The sequence below is a fragment of the Lepus europaeus genome, chromosome 12 (genome assembly GCF_033115175.1).
Source record: "Lepus europaeus isolate LE1 chromosome 12, mLepTim1.pri, whole genome shotgun sequence".
Taxonomy (NCBI): Eukaryota; Metazoa; Chordata; class Mammalia; order Lagomorpha; family Leporidae; genus Lepus; species Lepus europaeus.
This window is the reverse complement of record NC_084838.1, coordinates 69,554,386-69,577,373: the sequence shown is the minus strand read 5'-3', so window position 1 is coordinate 69,577,373 and position 22,988 is coordinate 69,554,386. Positions and strand designations below refer to the sequence as shown.

General features: G+C 46.7%; 2 pseudogenes; one reads left to right on the top strand and one right to left on the bottom strand.

Annotated features, from left to right (window-relative positions):
• Nucleotides 1–281: 281 nt before the first annotated feature.
• Nucleotides 282–2,386, bottom strand: LOC133771017 (protein MIX23-like; annotated as a pseudogene).
• Nucleotides 2,387–4,758: 2,372 nt separating this feature from the next.
• LOC133771016 (programmed cell death 1 ligand 2-like) lies at nt 4,759–17,525 on the top strand (annotated as a pseudogene).
• Nucleotides 17,526–22,988: the final 5,463 nt, after the last annotated feature.

Sequence of the window (22,988 nt, the reverse complement as noted above, 5' to 3'; positions counted from 1 at the left end):
GTCTTGACTAAGTGGGGCTGAAATCAACAAAAGGTCTTGAACTGTTGACTCAGAAATCATCCTAGAATGATACCTGGGATTGATGCCTGTCATGCTTAGCTCTTGTGAAATGACCCACTCCTTTAAAAAAAAAATTGCTCTTTCTTTCTCTCTCTCTCTCTCTCTCTTTCTCTTTCTTTCTCTCTTTCTCTTTCTTTCTCTCTCTCTTTCTCTCTTTCTCTTTCTTTCTCTTTCTCTTTCTTTCTGTTTCTTTCTCTTTCTGTTTCTTTCTCTCTCTCTCTTTCCTTCCTTCCTTCCTTGAAGTGCATTTTGCAGCATTCATTAAACATCTTCCAGCTCCTGTCATTTATGACTTCTTCAACATTTAGTTCTGACTACATCCATTTCAACATATTCTTTTCTAAGTTGCTTGAATATTAAATCATCCAGATTCTTTTCTCTTTCTTTTTGGAGATTGATTGATTTATTTATTTTTTGACAGGCAGAGTTAGAGAGAGAGAGACAGAGAGAAAGGTCTTCCTTTTTCCGTTGCTTCACCCCCTAAGTGGCCACTACAGCTGGCACGTTGCAGCTGGCGCGCTGTGCTGATCTGAAACCAGGAGCCAGGTGCTTCTCCTGGTCTCCCATGCGGGTGCAGGGCCCAAGGACCTGGGCCACCCTCCACTGCACTCCTGGCCACAGCAGAGAGCTGGCCTGGAAGAGGAGCAACCAGGACAGAATGCGGCGCTCCGACTGGGACTAGAACCCTGGGTGCCGGCACCACAGGTGGAGGATTAGCCTAGTGAGCCGCGGCGCCGGCCTTCTTGGCGATTTCTTACTACTTCTGAGATCTGGACTATACAGTTTTTTTGACTCTTGTGCCTACTGGCATGAGCTGCCATCAGAGACTCATAAAGTTGTTTACGGGTCTGGCTGGCATCAACGTTCCCTGCAAAGGAAGCAGTTGGAACCGTAGCATTTACTTCATGAACTATTCTGCCATCAGTTGTCCACATCATCTTGGATAATTCCTATATCTGGAATTTGGCAAGCTTTTCCCAGTTTACACCACCACTAAAAATGAATACCTTTGTTTGGACTCTGGAGTCCCTGAAAATCGGACAGAATCTGTCCTCAACCGTAAAAAATTAAATGGCCATTCGTGCCCACAAGGGCGTTCCAAAAATAAATTATGAAAAATACATAATATGAAAAAAGCTATGCATGGATTTAAAAAAATTGCACCCAAATATACTTATCTTTTTTAAAAAAGGATTTATTTATTTGAAAGAGTTACACAGAGAGTGGAGAAGCAGAGAGAGAGAGAGAGAGAGGGGTCTTCCATCTGCTAGTTCATTCCCCAATTGGCCGCAACGGCCAGAGTTGTGCCAATCCGAAGCCAGGAGCCAGGAGCTTCTTCTGGGTCTCCCACGTGGGTGCAGGGGCCCAAGGATGTGGGCCATCTTCTACTGCTTTCCCAGGCCACAGCAGAGAGCTGGATGGGAAGTGGAGCAGCCGGGTCTCAAACCAGTGTCCATATGGGATGCTGGAGCTTCAGGCCAGGGCGTTAACCCACTGCACCACAGCGCTGGCCCTAAACTTATCTTTTAATTACATTTCCCAACAAACTTTTAAAAGCACCATCTTATGTTCTAGGGTGCCAGTGGTGTTTTGAGGGAACGAGCATTAAATCAAAATCAATTAACCTTGAGAGTATTTTATTTCAAATATCTAGGGCTGCTTGTTCAATTTGAGAGCCATGATATGTAGCTACTTAAATTAACTAAAACCTAAAAAGTTGAAAATGTATTTTCTCCATTGCACTAGCCACTTTTCAAGGGCTCAGTAGCTATGGGTGACTAACGGACTCATAATAAGGCGCAGATGGAGAACATTTCCTGATCACAGGACGTTCCGTCGGACAGCACTGATTTCACATGCATGCATTAGCCGCCAGAGAAGAGAAAGCCCCTGAAAGACACAGACTTTTCTCCTTGTTTTACATATAACGTGGAGAACCAGGCCGTTCTCAATGGGGAACGGAAATGCCTTGTTTAGAAGGGGCATTCCTGTGGAGTTATTCTCCGGATCTTAGCGGATCTTCCTCCTCCCAGGGAAGGGCAGCATGATGAAATGACGTGGCGCGGATACTCCGCCGACCCCTCTGCGGCAGCCGCGAACATGACCCTGGCCTCTACCCAGCGCCCGCGTGAAGAGAGAGACGCCAGAGGCAGCCCCCGCCCAGCTGGGCACTAGACACCCACGGACCCTTGAAAAGCCTCCTTGAGCGAAGAATAGCTGACAGTGGTGTCCTTAGTCCCTTTGGCCTTCAGCCTTCAGAAGTCCCTGGATGCAAAAAGCAGGAAGTGGAGCTGGTCCAAGGCGGGGCTCCCTACCTGCTCCCCATCAGAGCTGTGTTCTGTTCTGACTGAAGAGCTTAGTAAGCAGTAGTTCCTGTGCTGGGTGCACTTGATGGCAGCAGGCAGGAGAGTTCCACTGCTTTGCCTGCTCAGTCAACTAGCAAGTGCATGCTGGGACCATAGCTCTGGTCTGCTGAGCCCTAATCCCATGGGCGTGACTTCCAGCTAGAGAAGATGGTGTGCGCGAGGTTGGTGTCAGGGGCTTGCTACTGAAGAAACTACAGAAGGCTTCAAGAGAGAGAAGGCAGATGACTGCAGCGTGGGCGACTCACGAGTTCAGAAAAGACGGTTAGAAAAGGAAGAGCCGCTGCTCATTTGGAGTGACAAGCAGTGCCTCACTTCCTCTCAGCCTTTTTCTGCTCTCCTCCAGCCAGTCACCCTGTGACTTCTTTCCCCAGCTCCGCCACGCCCACAGTCTGCCGCTGTCCCCACCACTCGTGCCCCCCACCACGAAGATTTGTTTCCGAGTCACTTCCCTGTTTTCAGGAGTCAGCGCATCATCAAATCATGAGACCCCGGTCAAGCTGCCTGAGGCCCTGAGACTTTCAGTTGTGTGGTTCAGACACGTGGAGAACACATTGCAGCTGCTCTAGCGCTGAGCCTGGGGTTGCAGCTGTTGAACCTGCGGTTGCCGCTGCTGCCACCAGCAGATAAGAAAGGACAGAGGAGGCACCTGGCACAGAGAGGGGATGGTGGCCCCTCGCTGCAGTCAATGGTGAGAGCGTGGCCCTCAGGCTGAGGGCTTTGAGAGGAAGTGTGCTTGCTGGCTATTACAGTACCACAAAAAGTATGCTGCGAGGTGGCTTGTGCACACCAAGGTCCCTGTCTCTCAAACAGGGACTGGGAATATTGATCCGTCCGTCCCCACCATCCAATGAGAGTGATGACAAGAAGATAGGACTACTCAGACCACATGCATCTGAACTGAACAGAAAAGGCAGCCCTGAGCTCCCTTCAGAGCGAGGTGCCAGGCAGCTGTCCCCTTCCCTTCTTGCCGGGAGCCTAAGGATGCAATATCAGGGACACTCATGGATGCCTTTGCTCTAAAGGGCCTCCTAATTGTTAGAGGTTCATGTGAGATCCTCTTTTAAGTATTTAAGTTTTATTTGCTCGGGCCAGCATTGTGGTATAGCAGGTTAAGCTGCTGCCTGCAACGCTCACATCCCCTATGAGTGCCATTACAAGTCTCAACTGCTCCACTTCCAATCCAGCTCCCTGTTAATGCACCTGGGAAAGCAGCGGAAGATGGCCCAAGTAGCATGTGGGAGTGGACCAACACTTGGAAGAGTCTCTTTCTTGCTCTCGCTCTTTCTACCCCTCCTACCATCCCTCCTCCCTCTCTGTAGTTCTGCCTTTCAAATAGATAAAAATCTTTTTAAAATAGTTTTATTTACTTATTTATTCGACAGGCAAATATAAGAGTATTGGCAGGGAGAGCACACGCATTCTTCCATCCACGATTTACTCCCTGAAGGCTGCAACAGCCAGGGCTGAGCCAGGCCAAAGTCAGGAGCCAGAAGCTCCATCTCCATCTGAGTCTCTCACATGGGTGGCAGGGCACAAACCACTTGGGGCATTACCCACTGCCTTCCCAGGTGTATTAGCAGGAAGCTGGATCAGAAACAGAGCAACCAGGACTCAAGCCAGCGCCCAGTATAAGGTGCTGGCATGACAAGCAGCAGCCTAATGTGCTGTGTCACAATGCCAGCCCCATCTCTTTTAAATGAATGAATTATTTTCATTTTATAGGCAAAATAGATGGGAGACAAGCAGAAAGAGAAATGTTCTATCAGCTAGTTCACTCCCTAAATGCACCCAACAGCCAGGTTGGGCCAGACCTAATTTGGGAACCAAGGATTCAGTGTGGATCTCCCATGTGGGTGGCAAGGACCCAGGTACTTGATCTATCCCCACTGCCTCCCAGGGTGCACATGAGCAGGAAGCCGGATGGGAAGCAGAGCTAGAACTTGAACCCAGACACTCCAACATGAGATGCAGGCATCCCAAGTGGCATGTTCACTGCTATGCCAGATACCCACTCTGAGTTCCTCTTTCAGAACACAACATTGAGCAGCCATTGATGACTCACAGCTTATTGCGGGTTACTTGAAGTGAAAACTCGGAGTCTTCCTAAAGTCTAAATGAACCATGAACTTGACGGCTGTGCCTTTGGCCTCACAGAAGGACTTCTACAGGAAGTGATGGGCACGAAGGGAAGCAGTTTCAGCGCTGGTTCTCCTCCAGGGGAGGGAGTTCAGGTCACTCGAGTGTGCAGTCAGCACGGTGACTGTGTTCTTTTCGGCAAATATCAGGAGGTAGGAGATGAAGACCGAGGTGGGGACGAGGCCTTAGGTCCACAATGATAGCGGTCCTAATGCCAGGGGAAGCATCCAATGTCCTGCCCGTGTTTAAGAGGTAGCGCTTTGGCACTTAGCTTTCACCTCCCTTCCGGGTGGTCCCAGGGTACTCCTTTCCCAGGCACACTTCTCTCCCTCCTTTGGGCTGCCCAACCTGGCCTGGCACTAGAAGCATAGAGTAGGCGCCTTCTTCAGTACAAACCCCAGTATGCTGCCTACTCCTGCGCTTCCCTTCTGTGCCAGCTGAAGGAACAAATCCTCCCATTGCGAGCAACCATGGCTGGCTGAGATTTTAGAGACTTGCCAAGGGGACAAACAGCTGATTGCTACCAAAGAGCTTCAAGTTTCCATAACAGGGTAAGGGAAACCAGGGTCCGAAGGAAAGTCTGAACTGCAGTTCCCCATCCCCTGACAGGGCAGGGGCCAAAGAGAAACTGGGGATTGTGCAACCTCTGTGGGTTTGTTGCTTAAAATCACTGAGCCCCTGGCATTTTTGGTTTTGTTTTTTGGGGGGTTTTGTGTTTTAGGAAAGAAGTGAATTTGGATAGCAAGGGACAGCACTTTTTTAATGCCTCACTGGCTCTTTCCACAAGGGAAGGCCATTTCCTTCTTTTTAAACAGAAAAATGTTTATTTTCATCTTTTTAAACAGAAAAATGTTTATTTTCATCTACTTGATAGGCAAAGAGACAGACAGATCTTCCATCCACTGGTTTACTCCCTAAATGGCCACAAATTCCAGAAGCCAGGAATTCCATCCGGGTCTTCCACATAGGTGGCAGGGGCCAAATTCTTGAGCTATTGTGTGCTGCCTGCCCCCCCTCCCCCCCTTACCAGGGAGCTGGAACAGAAGTGTTATAGCCAGGACTTGAACAAGCACTCCAATAAAGGATGCCAGCATCGGAAGCAACAGCTTAACCCGCTGTGCCACAACTCCAGCCCGTGCCCTTTTTTTTTTTTTTTCCCATAAAAGAAATTAGTAAAGATTACTTTTAAAACAAATCTTAGAGGCCAGTGCTGTGGCATTGTAGATTAAGCCTCGATCTATGGTGCTGGCATCCCATATGAGTGCTGGTTCATGGTTCATGGATATTTAATCAGTCACCTATTGTTGGATGTTATTGTTATTTCAATTTTTTCTGGATTAATGCTTGAAAAAAATGCGTACCTCTTAAAGATGTGAAAGTTGACTGAATATGACAAGCAAACCAGTAATCTTGGACTGTCTCCTTACTTCTAAGCTCTCTGGCTACTCAATTGTATTGCCTATACAATAATTTGAAGTTTGAAGTGAAAGGAAACGTTTTCATATCATTTAAAATATTTATTGGGGCTGACACTGTGACATAGTAGGTTAAACATCCTCCTGCAGCGCCGGTATCCCATATTGGCACTGGTTCAAGTCTCAGTTGCTCCTCTTCTGCTCCAGCTCCCTGCTGATGGCCTGGGAAAGCAGTAGAAGGTGGCCCAAGTGCTTGGGCCCCTGCACCCACGTGGAAGACCTGGAAGAAGCTCCTGGTTTTGGATCAGCCCAGCTTTACCTGTTGTGGCCATTTGGAGAATGAATCAGCAGATGAAAGACCTCTCTCTGTCTCTCCCTCTCTCTCTCTCGCTCTCTCTCTCTCTCTCTCTGTAACTCTGTATCTCAAGTGAATAAATAAATATTTTTAAAAATATATTACATTTACATATAGTAAAATTTACTCTTTCACTAAAAAGCCCATTATTTTGCTTTCAGATTTATTTATTTATATATTTGAAATGCAGTGACAGGGACAGAGATAGATCTTCTATGCACTGGCTCACTTTCTAAATGGCTGAACAGCCAGGGCTGGGCAAGGCTGAATCCAGGAGCCCAGAACTCTATCTGGGTCTCATACATGAGTGGCAGGGGCCCAAGCACTTAAGCTGCCATCTATTGCTTCCCAGGTCTTAACCAGGATGCCAGCCCCCAAAGGCCTATGAGTTCTGACAAATGTATAGTCACATAACCACCACCACAAACAAAATCCAGAGCAGCCCCATCCCTTGCCAAGCAGAGCAAATTCTCTGCTAGCTCTTCAACCTGGAAACCCACAGATGGTTTCTCTGTCCTTACAGTGTTAACTTTTCCAGGATGTAACAGAAATAGGATCATCCACTTGCTCCTCTTTTCTATCTGGTTTCTTTCACATAGCATAATGTACTGAGACCCATCCTTACTTTTACATGTGTCAGTAGCTCACTCCTTTTTGTTGCTGAGTGGTATTGCATTGGCTGTATGTGTTACATTTTGCTTGTCCATTCCCTAGCTGGAGGAAATTTGAATTGTCTTCCATTTTTTGGTGATTATAAAGTGGCTATCAACATTGGCATATAAGTTTTTGTGTGAACATACATTTTCATAGGAATAAGATTGTTAGATCATGTGGTAATTATATTTAAACTTATAGGAAATTACCAAATTTGCATCCCTACCAGCTATATATGAGCATTTCAGTTGTTCCTCATCCTTGCTAGCATTTGGTATTGATATTATTTTCTCATTTTACATCATCCTAATAGGTGTGTAGAACTAGCTCATTATTTAATTTGCATTTTTCTAATGACTAACAATGTCAAGCATATTGTGTGTTTGTTGGCTATCCGTTTTTTTCGATGACATGTGTATCCTATTCATTTAACCATTTTCTTTTTTAAAAAAATATTTATTTTATTTAGTTGAGAGGCACAGAGAAGGAGATCTTTCATCTGCTGTCTAACTCCTCAAAAGGCCACAACGGATAGGGATAGGACTGGAGCAAGATGAAGCCAGGAGCCTGGAATTCCATCCGGGCCTCTCATGTGGGTAGCAGGGGCCTAAGCCCTTCACCACATTCTGCTGCTTTCCCAGACACATTACCAGGGAGCTGGATTGGAAGTAGAGCAGCGGGACTCGATCCGTTGCTCAAATGCTTGCAGGAATCACAGGCAGTAGATTAACTCACTGCACCACAATGCTGGCCTCTCATTTGACCATTTCCAATTGGGTTGTTTATTTTCTTACTATGAGATTGTGAAGGTTCTTTTTTTTTAAGATTTATTTTATTTATTTGAAAGAATTACACACACACACACACGCAGAGAGAAAGAGAGAGAGTCTTCAATCTGCTGGTTTTCTCCCCAAATGGCCACAACAGCCAGAGCTGAGCCAATCTGAAGCCAGGAACCAGTAGCTTCTTCTGGGTCTCTCACATGAGTGCAGAGGCCCAAGCACTTGGGCCATCCTCTGTTGCTTTCCCAGGCCATAGCAGAGAGCTGGATGGGAAGTGGAGCAGCCAGGACTGGAACCAGTGCCCTTATGGGATGCCAGCGCTGCAAGCCTGGGCTTTAACCTATTGTGCCATAGTGTCAGCCCCATGAGAGTTCTTTAAATATTCCTGTTATAAGTTTTTTTTTATCAGATATGTGATTTGTAAATATTTTTCCCAGTTTATAGCTTGTCTTTATGTTCTTTTAACAGCATTTGTTTTTAAAGATTTATGTATTTACTTGAAAGTTAGAATTACAGAGAGGGAGAGACAGAGAAAGATCTTCATCCACTGGTTCAGTCCCCAAGTGGCCACAGTAGACAGGCCTGGGGCAAGCTGAAGCCAGGAGCCAGGAGCTCCATCTTGGGCCATCATTCACTGCTTTCTGAGGTGCCTTATTAGAAAGCTGGATTGGAAATGGAGCATCCGGGACTAGAACTGGCATTCCAATTCAGAAAGCCACCGTAGCAGATAGAGGTTTAACCTACTGTGCCACGATGCAGGCCCCTAGGTTTATGCTCTATTTTGAATTATTACTCATATGGGGTATGAAGTATAGGTTGGGATTAATTCAATTTTTGCATATGAACGCCTAGCTGATCTGGCCTCATTTGTTGAGACATCTGTCTTTCCTCCATAGAATTGGCCTTGAACCTTTGTCAAAAATCAATGGATCATATTTGTAAGGGTCTCCTTCTGTAATATTTTGTTCTATTGATCTATCTGCATATTCTTCTGCCAGTATCACACTCCCTTGATTACTGTAGCATGAAAGTTGCTTTTAATCTTATATTTTATTTTATTTTTTAATTTGACAGAGTTAGGAGTGAGAGAGAGAGACAGAGAGAAAGGTCTTCCTTCTGTTGGTTCACCCCCACCCCCCAATGGCTGCTATGGCCGGAGCTATGCCGATCTGAAGCCAGGAGCCAGGTGCTTCCTCCTGGTCTCCCATGCGGGTGCAGGGCCCAAGCACTTGGGCCATCCTCCACTGCCTTCCCGGGCCACAGCAGAGAGCTGGACTGTAAGAGGAGCAACCAGGACTAGAACTCGGCACCCATATGGGATGCTGGTGCCGCAGGTGGAGGACTAACCAAGTGAGCCACAGCACTGGCCCCTTAATCTTATATTTTCACTTCAAAACCTAAGAACATCTTGTAACCTATATACATTTAAGGACAAATATTTGTTTTTTCACCACGCCATGTCTTGAAAGAAGAAACAACTACAATCCTCCCTCCCTCCTTCCTTCCTCCTTTCTTTCTTTTATTTGAAAGTCAGAGTTACAGAGAGGCAGAGAGGCAGAGAGAGAGAGAGAGAGAGAGAGACAGAGAGAGGTCTTTGATCACTGGTTCACTCCCTAGATGGCCACAAGCTGCACTGATCTGAAACCAAGAGCCAGGAGCTTCCTCCAGGTCTCCCATGCAGGTGCAGAGGCCCAAGGACTTGGGCCATCCTCTACTGCTTTCCCAGGCCATAGCAGAGAGCTGGATCGGCAGTGGGGCAGCTGGGACTTGAACCAGAGCCCATATGGGATACAGACGCTGCAGGCAGTGGCTTCACCTGCTACGCCACAGTGTTGGCCCCAGTCATCTTTTGTTGGTGCTTCTTTCTCATCCCTGAGAGGTGGATGAAAACCAGATGGTGCATAACCATGGTGATGCCTGGGGCAGAAGCCACTCTACATCTTTCTGTTTGGCCTACAGTCATCTGCAAAGCTACTTTTGCTGACTGCTGAGACATAGAAAAGAGAAGAATCAGGTTGGGGAAAGGGTTTCTTTTTCTTTTTTAAGATTATTTTATTTATGTGAAAAGCAGAATTATGGGGGGGGGGGGGCAGAGGGATAGAGAATCTTCCAGGGGCTGGCGCTGTGGCGCAATGGGTTAAAGCCCTGGCCTGAAGCGCCAGCATCCCATATGGGCACCAGTTCTAGTCCCGGCTGCTCCTCTTCCGATCTAGCTCTCTGCTGTGGCCTGAGATAGCAGCGAAGGATGGCCCAAGTCCTTGGGCCCCTGCACCCACATGGGAGACCTGAAAGAAGCTCCTGGCTCCTGGCTTCAGATCAGCGCAGCTTCGGCCATTGCAGCCATCTGGGGAGTGAGCCAGCAGATGGAAGACCTTTCTCTCTGTAACTATCTTTCAAATAAATCTTTAAAAAAAGAGAGAGAGAGAATCTTCCATCTGCTTGTTCACTCTCCAAGTGGCCTCAATGGCTGGAGCTAGACCAGTCTGAAGCCAGGAGCCAGGAGCTTCTTCTGGGTCTCCCCAGGGGCCCAAAGACCTGGGCCATCTTCAGCTGCTTTTCCAAGCACATTAGCAAGGAACTGAATTGGAAGCGGAGCAGCTGGAACTTGAACAGCGCCCATATGAGATGCCAGTGCTGCAGGTGGCAGTTTAATCCACTACACCACAGTGCCAGCCCCAGGAAAGGGTTGCTAAGGTAGGAGATGTCTCCATGCAGTGGCCCTGCACAGAATAGCGCACAAGTTGGGAGCAAAGGGCAGGAACTTGTTCTGAATTGAGAATTTCAGAGTTTTCTCTGAAAACTGTATAAAGCCATACTGACCCCCAGCTTTCAGGTATATTCTGTGAGAAGTCTGAAAAAAAATTTAAGCTTCTGTTGTAAAATGGAAAAAAAGTGTAAAATTAGTTTAAAGAGGAAGCTATCTTGGGAGGTAATGCAAATGATTTGTTTTGTGTTTCCTGGAGATGTGACAGGTGCTGACTCCTATTGATGCCTGATTGCAAGTAAAATGCCAAGTTCCCCCAAGAATTTTCAAAAGAGTCCAGCCTTATTCAAGTTGGCTGCTGTAGTGTGCTGAAAAGACTTGCATTTATGGATTTTTCATGCTTTTGCCAAATCTGTTGCCCTTTAGTGTGTGTAAAGGCTCGGACTGAATAGGAGAGCCTGCATTGTCTGCTTAACTTCATGCTTGTGGAAATTTCCCAGTTGTCCCTTTTGTCTGGTAACTTCAGAATTTCAATGCTAGTTTGAGGCTTCATTTAATAAACATGTGGCACATGAAATGGAAACTAAAACATCGCTTTCTTAGCAGAGTGCGAACAAGCATATGCATTTACGGATGGAGTATGCACATTCCAGGGAGATGTTGTCCTATCGTAGAGTCCCTGGGTGTACGATGTGAGTGTGCATTGAGCGTACAGAGATGAATATGAATTCCAGTTCCATGGCTCCCACTCTTTGACCTTCAACAAGTTGTGTTGCTTCTGAAAGGCTGAGTTTTTCTCTCTGTAAGCTGGAGGTGGTAACTCCTACCTTCCAGAGTTGTTGGGAACATCAAATGAGATGATAATGTAAGGGTTCTGGCCGGTTCTGCGGCTCAATAGGCTAATCCTCTGCCTGCGGTGCCGGCACACCGGGTTCTATTCCTGGTCAGGGCGCCAGATTCTGTCCCGGTTGTTCCTCTCCCAGTCCAGCTCTCTGCTGTGGCCCGGGAGTGCAGTGGAGGATGGCCCAAGTGCTTGGGCCCTGCACCCGCATGGGAGACCAGGATAAGCACCTGGCTCCTGGCTTCGGATCAGCATGGTGTGCTGGCCTCAGCGGCCATTGAGGGGGTGAACCAACAGCAAAGGAAGACCTTTCTCTCTGTCTCTCTCTCTCTCACTGTCCACTCTGCCTGTCCAAATAATAATAATAATGATAATGTAAGGGTTCCTTCAGTGGTGACTGGCGCATGATGTTTAAGAAATTCTAGTAAGGCCGGCGCCGTGGCTCAACAGGCTAATCCTCCGCCTTGCGGCACCGGCACACCAGGCTCTAGTCCCGGTCGGGGCACCGATCCTGTCCCGGTTGCCCCTCTTCCAGGCCAGCTCTCTGCTGTGGCCAGGGAGTGCAGTGGAGGATGGCCCAAGTGTTTGGGCTCTGCACCCATGTGAGACCAGGATAAGCACCTGGCTCCTGCCATCGGAACAGCGCGGTGCGCCGGCCGCAGCGCGCTACCGCGGCGGCCATTAGAGGGTGAACCAACGGCAAAGGAAGACCTTTCTCTCTGTCTCTCTCTCTCTCTCACTGTCCACTCTGCCTGTCAAAAATAAAAAATAAAAAATAAAAAAAGAAATTCTAGTAGTTACTCTACCTCCCCATGAGAGTCCAAATGCAGACCAGTGTTATAATTTTGCCTCTCAAACATTAAAGTGCAAATGAATCACCTTGATCTTGTTCAAACACAGATCCTGATTCCCTAGGTCAGGCCTCAGACTCTGCGTTTCTAGTGAGCTCCTGGGTTAAACTGAGGCCAATACTGAATAGCAAGGTGGTAAAGGGATTTGCAAGTGCAGGTGTTTTATTATCTCATTTGTGCTTCTCAATTCTGTTTGTATGTTGGAAGCTTCCGGGAAAACTGTTTTCAAAAACTGATGCTGGTCCTATCCCCACTAGGCCCCCAAAATTTAGTTTTCAAAGAACAGAAATAAGGTTTGGGCATTGAAAGGATCTGTGATGATTTGGATATGGTTTTTCCTCAGAGGTTCAAGTGCTGGAGACTCTCAGACAAGAGCAGGCTGGTGGTTTTTTCCCATAGTTTGTATTTCTTTTTCATTTTATTTGAAAGACAGGAAGAGAGAGAGAGAGAGAGTGAGAAAGAGACAACTCCCATCCTCTGGTTCACTCCCCAAATGCCTGCAACAGCTGAGGCTGGGCCAAGACAAAGCCGGGAGCCCAGAACTCACTCCGGGCCTCCAACGTGGGTGGCAGGGACCCAAGTACTTGAGGAGTCACCTGCTGCCTCCCAGGGTACACATTAGCAGGGAGCAACTATCAGAAGTAGATCCAGGACCAATATCTATGCACTCAGATATGGCATGCGGGCATCCCAAGGTATCTTAACTGTTTCGCCAAATACTCACAAGGCCACCTCATGTACTTGCCATTTCTGCAAGCAACCAGTTCCCTTTAGCTTCCCCAGGATGCTGCACAATTCCTGTCACCAGAATAATGAGCCTCTCTGCAAAATAACCAGTGGCAAATATTTTGCTATAGCAACACTAAGCAGACTGACAGCTCCCCAAGTGATTCCAAGGTCAGCCAAGGTCGAGGTCTCTTGCCTAGAAATTCTAACATGCAGCTGTGCTTGAGAGAAACCTCTTCACAGAATTGTTTACGAAAGTGTTTTGATTGCCTCTGTAATTTACAAAAAGTAAGAATGTTTTAGGATTTCAAAAATACATTGCATTTCCTAGACTTTTCATTTTATATGGAAGTCATCAGGCTCAAAGCTTTGCATGTTTTAGAAGCTTTCATTGGGGGCAAAAGTAGACCAGAAAATAATCTATCTGCAGGTTATTCTGAGTCCCTCAGACATATGATTCGTATTTGCTGATTGCTCGTTTCTGTTGTGAATATTTTAGAGTCACCTGCCTGACAGGTAGCATACTTTATTCTACAATTCCCAGCACGAACAGCACAGAGTATAGAAGCAAGAAGTAAACAAACCTTAATCAAAGGCTTGTGCAGTGAAGAGGGGAGTTTTGATGTATTCTAAGGGGAGTTCCAGAGGAAGTTACAGGCGTTCTCTCTCTCATGAGAAGAAAGCATCATGTGGTAAATAATTTTGCTAAGTAAATTCAATCCAGTCTACACCCAAAGTCTACCTAATTCTTGCTGTACTCAAACATAGCAGCCAACCTTCCTTGCAAGCCCTATGTCCCTCTGTTTCCTGTTTCATCAAGTGTAATAAAGAAGAATTATGAAAAGAGTAAGAGTAGAAGTAAATTTCTGAACCTGGCAAGTAGAAGGCAGTTAATACATTTTTGATGAAATAATAAATATTTCTTCCAGAGAAGAGTGGACTTGATATTAAGAGGCTCTCTTCATTGTAAGGCACTTAAGTCTAGAGGTTATCCCCATCAGAAAAGGACTCACCAGAAACTCCCATGTGAACACTATGGCACCTCTGTCTGAGACCTGGTTATTATAAATGTGCACGGAACCCACAAGCTGGAATCCTGCAGGACATTGTGAAGCACAAGATCCCTTTTCACAAGTGATTTCTCAAGGTCTTCTCAGTATGGCACTGGATGGAGCTGTGATAAGCATCGTTGTCCACAGAGACACTCACCGTACAGCCCTGCCTCTGGCCCTGTGCTGCTGGGCACATGTGCATTCCCCTCTGTACCATGGATCTCTACACAAAGACACATTAATGTTCTAGCTGGAATTAAACGGGGCTGGAGGCAGGCTGTGGACTTGTCAGTCATTTTGAACAGAGTGCAGGTTGGTGCGGATCACGGCCAAGTGCGCTGTGTGGCCATGAAGAAGGCCCATTCACAGGATCTCTAGCAAGGGGCAGCTTGGTGAGAAGTGAATACAGTCAGGGGCATCCTTTTGTGTTCCCTCTTTCTCTTTGTGAATTACTTACCAGGCCTCAGCTGGAACTTACTGTGTGCTAGGTACTAGGATTATCAAAGCTAAGTAGGCCTGATCATTGCACTTGAAGACTTGCAGGAGAGTGGGAAGAAAAACTCCCGTCAGAAGAGAATTTCAATGTGAATTGTTGGAGCAGCAGGAAACCCAGAAGTTACTTACACTGGGAAGTTTGGTCAAAGAATGAACGGTCCTGGTGAGTCAGATATTCTGGCTAACAAGGAACGGCCAAGTATTCCATATACAGATTTCCACTTCGCCAAAACCCAAACGTGATCTGAAAGGAAGGGACTCATTGGTGGCGTGCCTGTCAGTTCAGCCCCCAGAACACCACACGTAGCACCTCGTCCACTTCTGACCCCAGTCCTGAGAGGGAGATTGAAAGTCACTTACCTGAGGAAGAGGCTGACTCGGAGCCGAAATGATGGCTCTGGGCCAACGGGTTCCTGACCCTGACACAGCCAATATTGGAGCCCAGGTGCCCTGTCATTAAAGTCTGTGCTTTTTTCCTGTTGTATTTTATAATGAAATAACCTGCAAATAGCTAATGCTTACAATGTATGATTGACTGCTGAACGTATGATTTGATTGAATAAATGAACAAAGCAAGCTCTGCTGAGTATAATTATATCTTATCTGTGATGACTCAGGAACTAGCTCAAAATCTTCTTATACCTCCCTGTAATGAATATCTTTCATTAATGATGGATGCAGCAACATTTTATAGTTCCTCATGCTTCATTCATAGAAATGCTAGCTTCCCTAGTTTTGCCATGTATGGTCACTGCTTTATGCTCTTATTTTTTTACAGAATTATTTAAATCAACCAGGTTTTATTTTTTAACAAAAGAAGGTGCCCTTTGGTAGGTGGGAAACTAGTATTATTTGTACTGGTAGAGAGAGAAGGAACAAAACTAAATGCCATGGAACTAAAGCCATGTTATTAGATTCTACTTAGACATTATCATCTGCCTGGCAACTTCCTGTTTAATTAAAAGGGAAAATATCAGTTTCAGATGTAGGGGTTCTGATCGAAATTTATATGTCATTGAAGGATTGAAACAGACTTGAACAAGGCTTATATTTCTCTTTAATTCAGCTCCCATTAGGCTTCCATTCTGCCCCACCTAAAGTCATCTCCCACACTGCCTGCAGTGTGTGCCTCATGTTTTGGGAATTACTCAGAGTAGAAACTACAGATTTAAAGTCAAACATCTGATTGACTCTGAATTTTAACTTGAACTGTATGTTAAATTTTAATTTTAACTGTATGTCCTGGAGAAAACTTCTCTTGGCAAATTGGAAAACTGTAATGATAACATGTGTTTCCTAATCGGGTTTTCAAGATCAAATGATAAAGTTACACAGCGCTTAGCACTGTGCGGCACAGGGTAGGTAGGTATTAAATATTCATTCCACTTTCCCCTTCCTCTTACTAAGAGAAAATAGGAGGTATGCACGGTGGGTTTACCTATAAGGGGGCTCACATCTTCTGGGACTTAGAAATGCCTGTAATAGCAAAGTATTCACCCTGACTGTGCAGTCTTGGGTGAGTTGCTTAACCTTTCTATGCTTCACTTTCATTTTCTTAAAATAGCAGCGTTGCCTACCTTGTTGGCTTTCTGGAAAGAGACATTTCTGTGTCAGCAGAATGCCTCACACATGGTGAAAGCCTGACAGGTGGTAGTTGTTATTTCTTAATGGGAGGAACATTTTTCAGTCCCTCTTAACAGTTTCTTTGTTTATATTGTATTTATTTGAAAAGCAGAATGAGAGAGAGAGAGAGAGAGAGAGAGAGATCTGACTGCTGGTACACTCCCCAAATGCTGACAACATCTAGGGCTAGCCTAGATCAAAGCCAGGAACCAGGAACTCTGCGTCTCCCACGTGGGTGGTAAGGGCCCAGGTATGTGAGCTGCCTCTCAGGGTGCACTAGCAGAAAGAAGGACTGGAAGCTCAGGTGGGAGTGGATCCCAGGCACTCCGCTATGGGATGCAGGCGACCCCAGCAGTAGCTTAACCCACTGAGCCATGATGCCCCCTCAGTTAGTATTTCTACTGGCTAGGGAGAGGGATGTTGGACAGAGAAATATCTAAGTTAATCCCTCTGGATAAAAGAAAATGAGTCCAGGGGCCAGCGCTGCGGCATAGCAGGTGGAGCCACCGCCTGCAGTACCAGCATCCCATGTGGGCACCGGTTCAAGTCCTGGCTGCTCCACTTCCCATCCAGCTCTCTGCTATGGCCTGGGAAAACAGTGGGAGATGGTCCAAGTCCTTGGGGCCCTGCATCCATGTGGGAGACCCAGAAGAAGCTCCTGGCTTCAGATTGACACAGCTCCAGCCGTTGTGGCCATCTGGGGAGTGAACCAGTGGATGGAAGACCTCTCTCTCTGCCTCTGCCTCTCTGTAACTCTGCCTTTCAAATAAATATTTTTTAGAAAAGAAAATGAGTCTGGGTGATAGGATGTGAAGACGTTTTGCCCAATGGTCTGGGACCATAGTGATGGGGAAGTCACAAGGAGAAACTGTTGTCATGTGAGGAATGACTGGCAATGACCCCAGGACGAAGGCGAGGAGGCAGAGACAACCGTGCTTCCATCAGAAGCTCTGGCCAGGGCACTCTGGGAGGAGCGGGAGGGCAGTCAGCTGCATGGGTGGGGCTCATTGAGGAGAGAGGAGCCCCTCCTCCAGCTCAGTATGGATGGTGCGGAGGACGGAAAGGATCACAGGGGAATCCCCAGATCTTGGCAGAAGATGGGGGTGCACGAGTCCCACCTCCCTCCCTGTAAGAACTAAAATGTAAGGTAGACAGTGGCAAAAATGTCTTATTTTCTTTTCAGCTTTATTCACAGTGACAGCCCCTAAGGAACTACACAGGGTAGACCGCAGCAGCCATGTGGCCCTGGAGCGTGATTTTGACACTGGAGATCACGTGGTACTTGAAGCAATAAAAGCCAGTTTGCAAAAGGTGGAAAATGAGACTGTCCTCCAGCAGGGAAAAGAGCTACTTTGTTGGCGGAGCAGCTGCCCCGGGGAAGGCGCTGTTCCACATCCCCCGAGTCCCAGTCCGAATGAGGGATGACGGGCAGTATCGCTGCCTCATCGTTTGCAGTGTCGCCTGAGACTACTCTGAAAGTCAAGGTGAGTGGTTTCAGGGACTGGAATCTATAGAGGCGTCTCCCGAGCAGAAGACCTACTTTAGCTGCGGATAACAGAACCCTTTGAGGGGCTGGCACTGTGGCGCAGCGGGTTAACGCCCTGGCCTGAAGCGCCGGAATCCCAGTTGGGCGCCAATTCTAGTCTCGGTTGCTCCACTTCCCATCCAGCTCTCGGCTATGGCCTGGGAAAGCAGTAGAAGAAGGCCCACTCCTTGGGCCCCTGCACCCATGTGGGACCCGAAAGAAGCTCCTGGTTCCCGGCTTCAGATCAGCACAGCTCCAGCCGTTGCGGCCAATTGGGGAGTGAACCATCGGAAGGAAGATCTCTCTCTCTCTCGGTGTAACTCTGTATAACTCTGACTTTCAAGTAAAATAAATAAATCTTTAAAAAAAAAAGATAAAGATGGACTTATCGGGGTATTTGGCTAATGTAATGCATATATAAATTACAGACTGATATGCAATAAAACTACCAAAAATAATAATAATAATAATAAAACCCCTTTGAAGGTAGCTCAAAAAACTGGAAGGATGGTTTTAAGGAGATAGAGGTATTTCAGAAAAAACAAAAGCGCCTGCTCAGCAATGATTTTTTTTTTCTTTTTTGACAGAGTTAGACAGCGGCAGAGAGAAAGGTCTTCCTTTGCCGTTGGTTCACCCCCCCAAATGGCTGCGCCGATCCAAAGCCAGGAGCCAGGTGCCTCCTCCTGGTTTCCCATGCGGGTGCAGGGGCCCAAGCACCTGGGCCATCCTCCACTGCCTTCCCAGGCCACAGCAGAGAGCTGGACTGGAAGAGGAGCAACCAGGACAGAATCCGGCGCCCTGACCGGGACTAGAACCTGGGTTGTCGGCACCGCAGGCGGAGGATTAACCTAGTGAGCCATGGCGCCGGCCCTCAGCAATGATTTTTAAAAGAAGATTTATTTCACTTATTTGAAAGGCAAAGTAATATACAGAAATGAAGAGACAGAGAAAGAAAGAGATCTTCATCCACTGGCTCACTCCCCCAAATGGGTACAACATCCAGGTCTGGGGTAGGCTGAAGCCAAGAGTCAGGAACTCTATCCGGGTCTCCCATGGAGGTGGCTGGGACCCAAGTACTTGGGCCATCTTCCCAGGTGTGTTGGCAGGAAGTTGGATTAGAAGGACAGCAGCTGAGACTCAAACTGGCACTCTGATATGGGATGCCGGCATCATAGACAGCAACCTGACCACCACAACACCAGCTCCATTAGTAATAACTTTTGATATCTGAGTATAAAGCAGCCAAAATAAGGATCAGTAGGAATTAGAGCTGCAGAAATTAGGCTGAAGGAAGACAGGAAAATGTGTCCCAGAAAGATGGGGGTACCAAAGGTAAACTGCCAAATTCACAATTCTTCCATGGAATATTTGCAAGTTGACCATTGGGCTACTCTTTTCAGGAGCTTATTCCTCTAGTCTAGAGTTGCTACTTTTTAGAGCACCGACCACTTTTTAAAGATTTATTTATTTACTGGAAAGGCAGAGCAACAGAGAGAGAGGGGGAGAGCTTCCATTTACTGGCTCACTCCCATATGGCTACAATAGACTGGGCTGAAACCAAGAGCTGGAGCCCCCATCTGTGTCTCCCACATGAGGTGGGTCTCCATGCACTTGGGCCACCTGCTGCTGCCTCCCCAGGTGCATTAGCACGAAGGTGGGTCAGAAGCAGAGTAGCCAGGACTTGAAGTAGCTCTCTCATATGGGATGCAGGCATCACACGTGGCAGCTTAACCCTCGTTCAGAGTTTTTTTAAGCCATCACCAGCCAAAGTGGTTTAAAATATCATTTTAGTGAATAGCAACAAGGTGGATGGGTTTCCCCTCCAAAAAAAAAAAAAAAAGTGAGTGAATAGAAATAGAAGAAATAGATCAGAGAGCATACACAGTAGGACTGGGTGATGTTTGGTTAACTCTTGTTTTAGGGGAGTACATGTGTATGTATGTTGGGTTATAGTGTAAAATTTTTCCTTACTCTGAGTCATACTAAATTTAAAAACTTTGGCAAACATTGTTGCTGAAGTCCAAGCACCATCTATTGCAGATGAAGCAGCTGTGGTCCAGAAAAGTATGACGGGTGGCCCAAGAGAGCCTGGTTAACTCCATAGCTGCCAAATTCCTCTTGGTTCAGGGTTTCTCTACCCCAACACAAACCAAGAACCTATGTCCCAAGAGAATCTCCCCACACTGGTTTGTTTTGGGAAGGAGCGTTTCATTGGCGTGTGCCTCCCAGGCTTCAGTGAACATTCTGTTCCACTGGGCCAGTGGATCCCGACCCCTCCCAGTCGCACTCACTAGACCTCAGAGGGTGCGTTCTGCCTCCTGGAGGATCAATGGATTGAGGCCCCAAAGACCATTCACGTTGGCAGCAATGATGTGACTACGATTTGGTACAAGGAAGAACAAACTAGAAGAAGTACAAAGGTCAATGCTTTTTAACCTGTGTCCCTGGGTGTCTGGTTTTGTTCTTTATAACCTCATGTTTTTCTTATTTGTGAAAGGAAGACAGTAGTAGCACCTACTACATTGGATTGTTGAAAACATTAAAAAAAGGAAATCAGCATGCAGAACTGAACCTGGTGCCTGGCATATGGTAGATGTCTAGAGATTGGGTTTTAAGGTTTTTAATTATTCCAGGGACAGTGACCACCTCACTCCTCAACCACCCATGGTCACCAAGAAAACTTTTAACCTAGATGTCACTATTCTCTCTCTCTCTCTCTCTCTTTCTCTCTTTCTCTCTTTCTCTCTTAGATTTATTTATTCATTTGAAAGTCAGATGGGGCCAGCACTGTGGCACAGTGAGTTAACACCATGGCCTGAAGCACTGGCATCCCATATGGGCACTGGTTCTAGTCCTGGCTGCTCCACTTCCAATCCAGCTCTCTGTTATGGCCTGGGAAAGCAGCAGAAGATGGCCTAGGTCCTTGGGCCCCTGCACCCGCATGGGAGAATCATCTCCTGGTTCCTGGCTTCGGATCAGCCCAGCTGTGCTGTTGCAGCCATCTGGGGAGTGAACCAGCGGATGGAAGACCTCTCTCTGTCTGCCTCTCCTCTCTCTGTGTAACTCTAACTTTCAAATAAATAAATAAATCTTAAAAAAAAAAGAGTCACACAGAGAGAGGCAGAGAGAGAGAGAAAGACAGAAAGAAAGGTCTTCTGTCCGTTGGTCCACTCCACAATGGCCACAATGGCTGGAGCTGTGCTGATCCGAAGCCAGGAGCCAGGTGCTTCTTTCCAATCTCCTATATGGGTGCAGGGGCCCAAGGACTTGGGCCATCTTCTACTGCTCTCCCAGGCCACAGCAGAGAGCTGGATCGGAAGAGGAGCAGCCGGATCTCAAACCAGCGCCCATATGTGATGCCGGCACTGCGGGCGGTGGCTTTACCCACTGTGCCACAGTGCTGGCCCCTGCTTTCTCTTTTTATTACATCTTCTACATCCAGGTGTCAGCTGGCAGGAACTTTAGGGCATTGAAGTTGGCCCAATTCATGTGAAGAAAGCAGGCTGCATTTTCTGAGGATCCCCTCTTGTCCTTGAGTGTCTGCCACCCTGTCACCAGCCCCTTGTCAGCTGATGTCTATTTGAACACTGCCCTGGGGACCAGCCGCCCTGCTCTTCCCCGCTCCTTCCTGGGAAGGCCCCTGCCCGCTCTCTCACCTACACCAGGGATTTCTCAGGTGTGGGGCGATATGTTCCCTTAAAGCAGTGGTCTGCAAGCTGGGGAGAATGGGGGTCACAAAGACTTTCCGAGGTGTGGGTGAGCACACGCAGTTTCAGGAAGCGAGTTTTAGATCCTCCCCTTCCCCTTCCCCAAGTACTTTTTCCCAAAACCGAGGAGCCTGAGAATGTGCCTGCCAGGCAAGGCCCTTGGGGTTCCCCTGAAACACTTCCTCTTTTACTATTGCTTTCTCCCACTTCATTTGAAGCCTACCTTTCATCTACCATGAATGTGATCTTATTGGCCCAGGGTGCTCCATCGTGTACCATAGTGCTACAGGAAAGAGTGATGGGAGACACTGGCGCTGTATTGAATTGCCATGACTAATAAGTCCTTTTGCAAGTCACATGATATCAAATGCTCTGCTTTCAGCAAAATTGAAGAATATGCTCATGGAGATAACAGCTGATAATAAAAAATGAGTAATTTTGCCGTATATATCGTACTATTCAGTGGAATGACATTGCTGTAACAAAGCTGCAACCATCTCCACTAACTTAGTCATAGGAACAGAATTCTTTACCCTATATAGCTACAAAAAAAGAAATAGATAGCCTCACTCTAACCACAAGCCATATGTGTCTTCAGATTCATGAACAATTTTAAAAAGAAAGCTCTAGGCAACTCATTAAGAGATATGTAACCAGTGGATTTTTATATCTTATTTTAATAATTGTCAATACTAATAATATTTTATTTTGATCAAATGTGCTAAAAATAAGGAAACTTAAATATCAATGTAGGAGAAAATTTTCAACACTCAAAGCCTCAATGACATGAAAAAATCTACTTTTTTTTTTTATTTTTGACAGGCAGAGTGGACAGAGAGAGAGAGAGAGAGAGAAAGGTCTTCCTTTGCCGTTGGTTCACCCTCCAATGGCTGCCGCAGCGGCAACTGGCGTACTGTGCTGATCTGATGGCAGGAGCCAGGTGCTTCTCCTGGTTTCCCATGGGGTGGAGGGCCCAAGTACTTGGACCGTCCTCCACTGCACTTCCTGGCCAAAGCAGAGAGCTGGCCTGGAAGAGGGGCAACCAGGACAGAATCCGGCGCCCCGACCGGAACTAGAACTTGGTGTGCCGGCGCCGCAAGGCTGAGGATTAGCCTACTGAGCCACGGCGCCGCGCCAGCCGAAAAAATCTACTTTTAATAGCTATAAATACTCTGTCATAAAAAAGCAGAGATAGGCAGCTAAAGAACTGTCACACATAAAAATACATTGCATTAAAATCTAATTCTGTATGCAAAGTAGAATGAGAAGTGAGTTTCAAGGAGTAAAATGACTTAGGTGCGGCTGTTAGTTCGAGTCCTGGGTCTGCTCAGATTCTGGCTTCCTGCCAATGTGCACCCTGCGAGGCAGCAGGTGATGGCTCAAGTAGTTGAGCCCCTGCCACCCACTTGGGAGGCCCAGATTACATTCCCAGGCCCTGAGTATTCGGGCAGCAAACCCATAGCCCGAAGGTTTCTTTATTTGTGTCTGTCTGCTTCTCAAAATAACAAAATATTAACAATTTAAAGCTCCTTTAGAGCATTTTTATATGTATTTTTAATCAGTGATGGTGTGCATAAAAGATACCTTCTTTGATCCTTGGCTCCAGTAGATACATATGTAAGAGACAAATAGTTATTTACTAAAAAATCTACAAGATACTAAATATTCCATATTTATCCAAGATGAAGAATTCTAA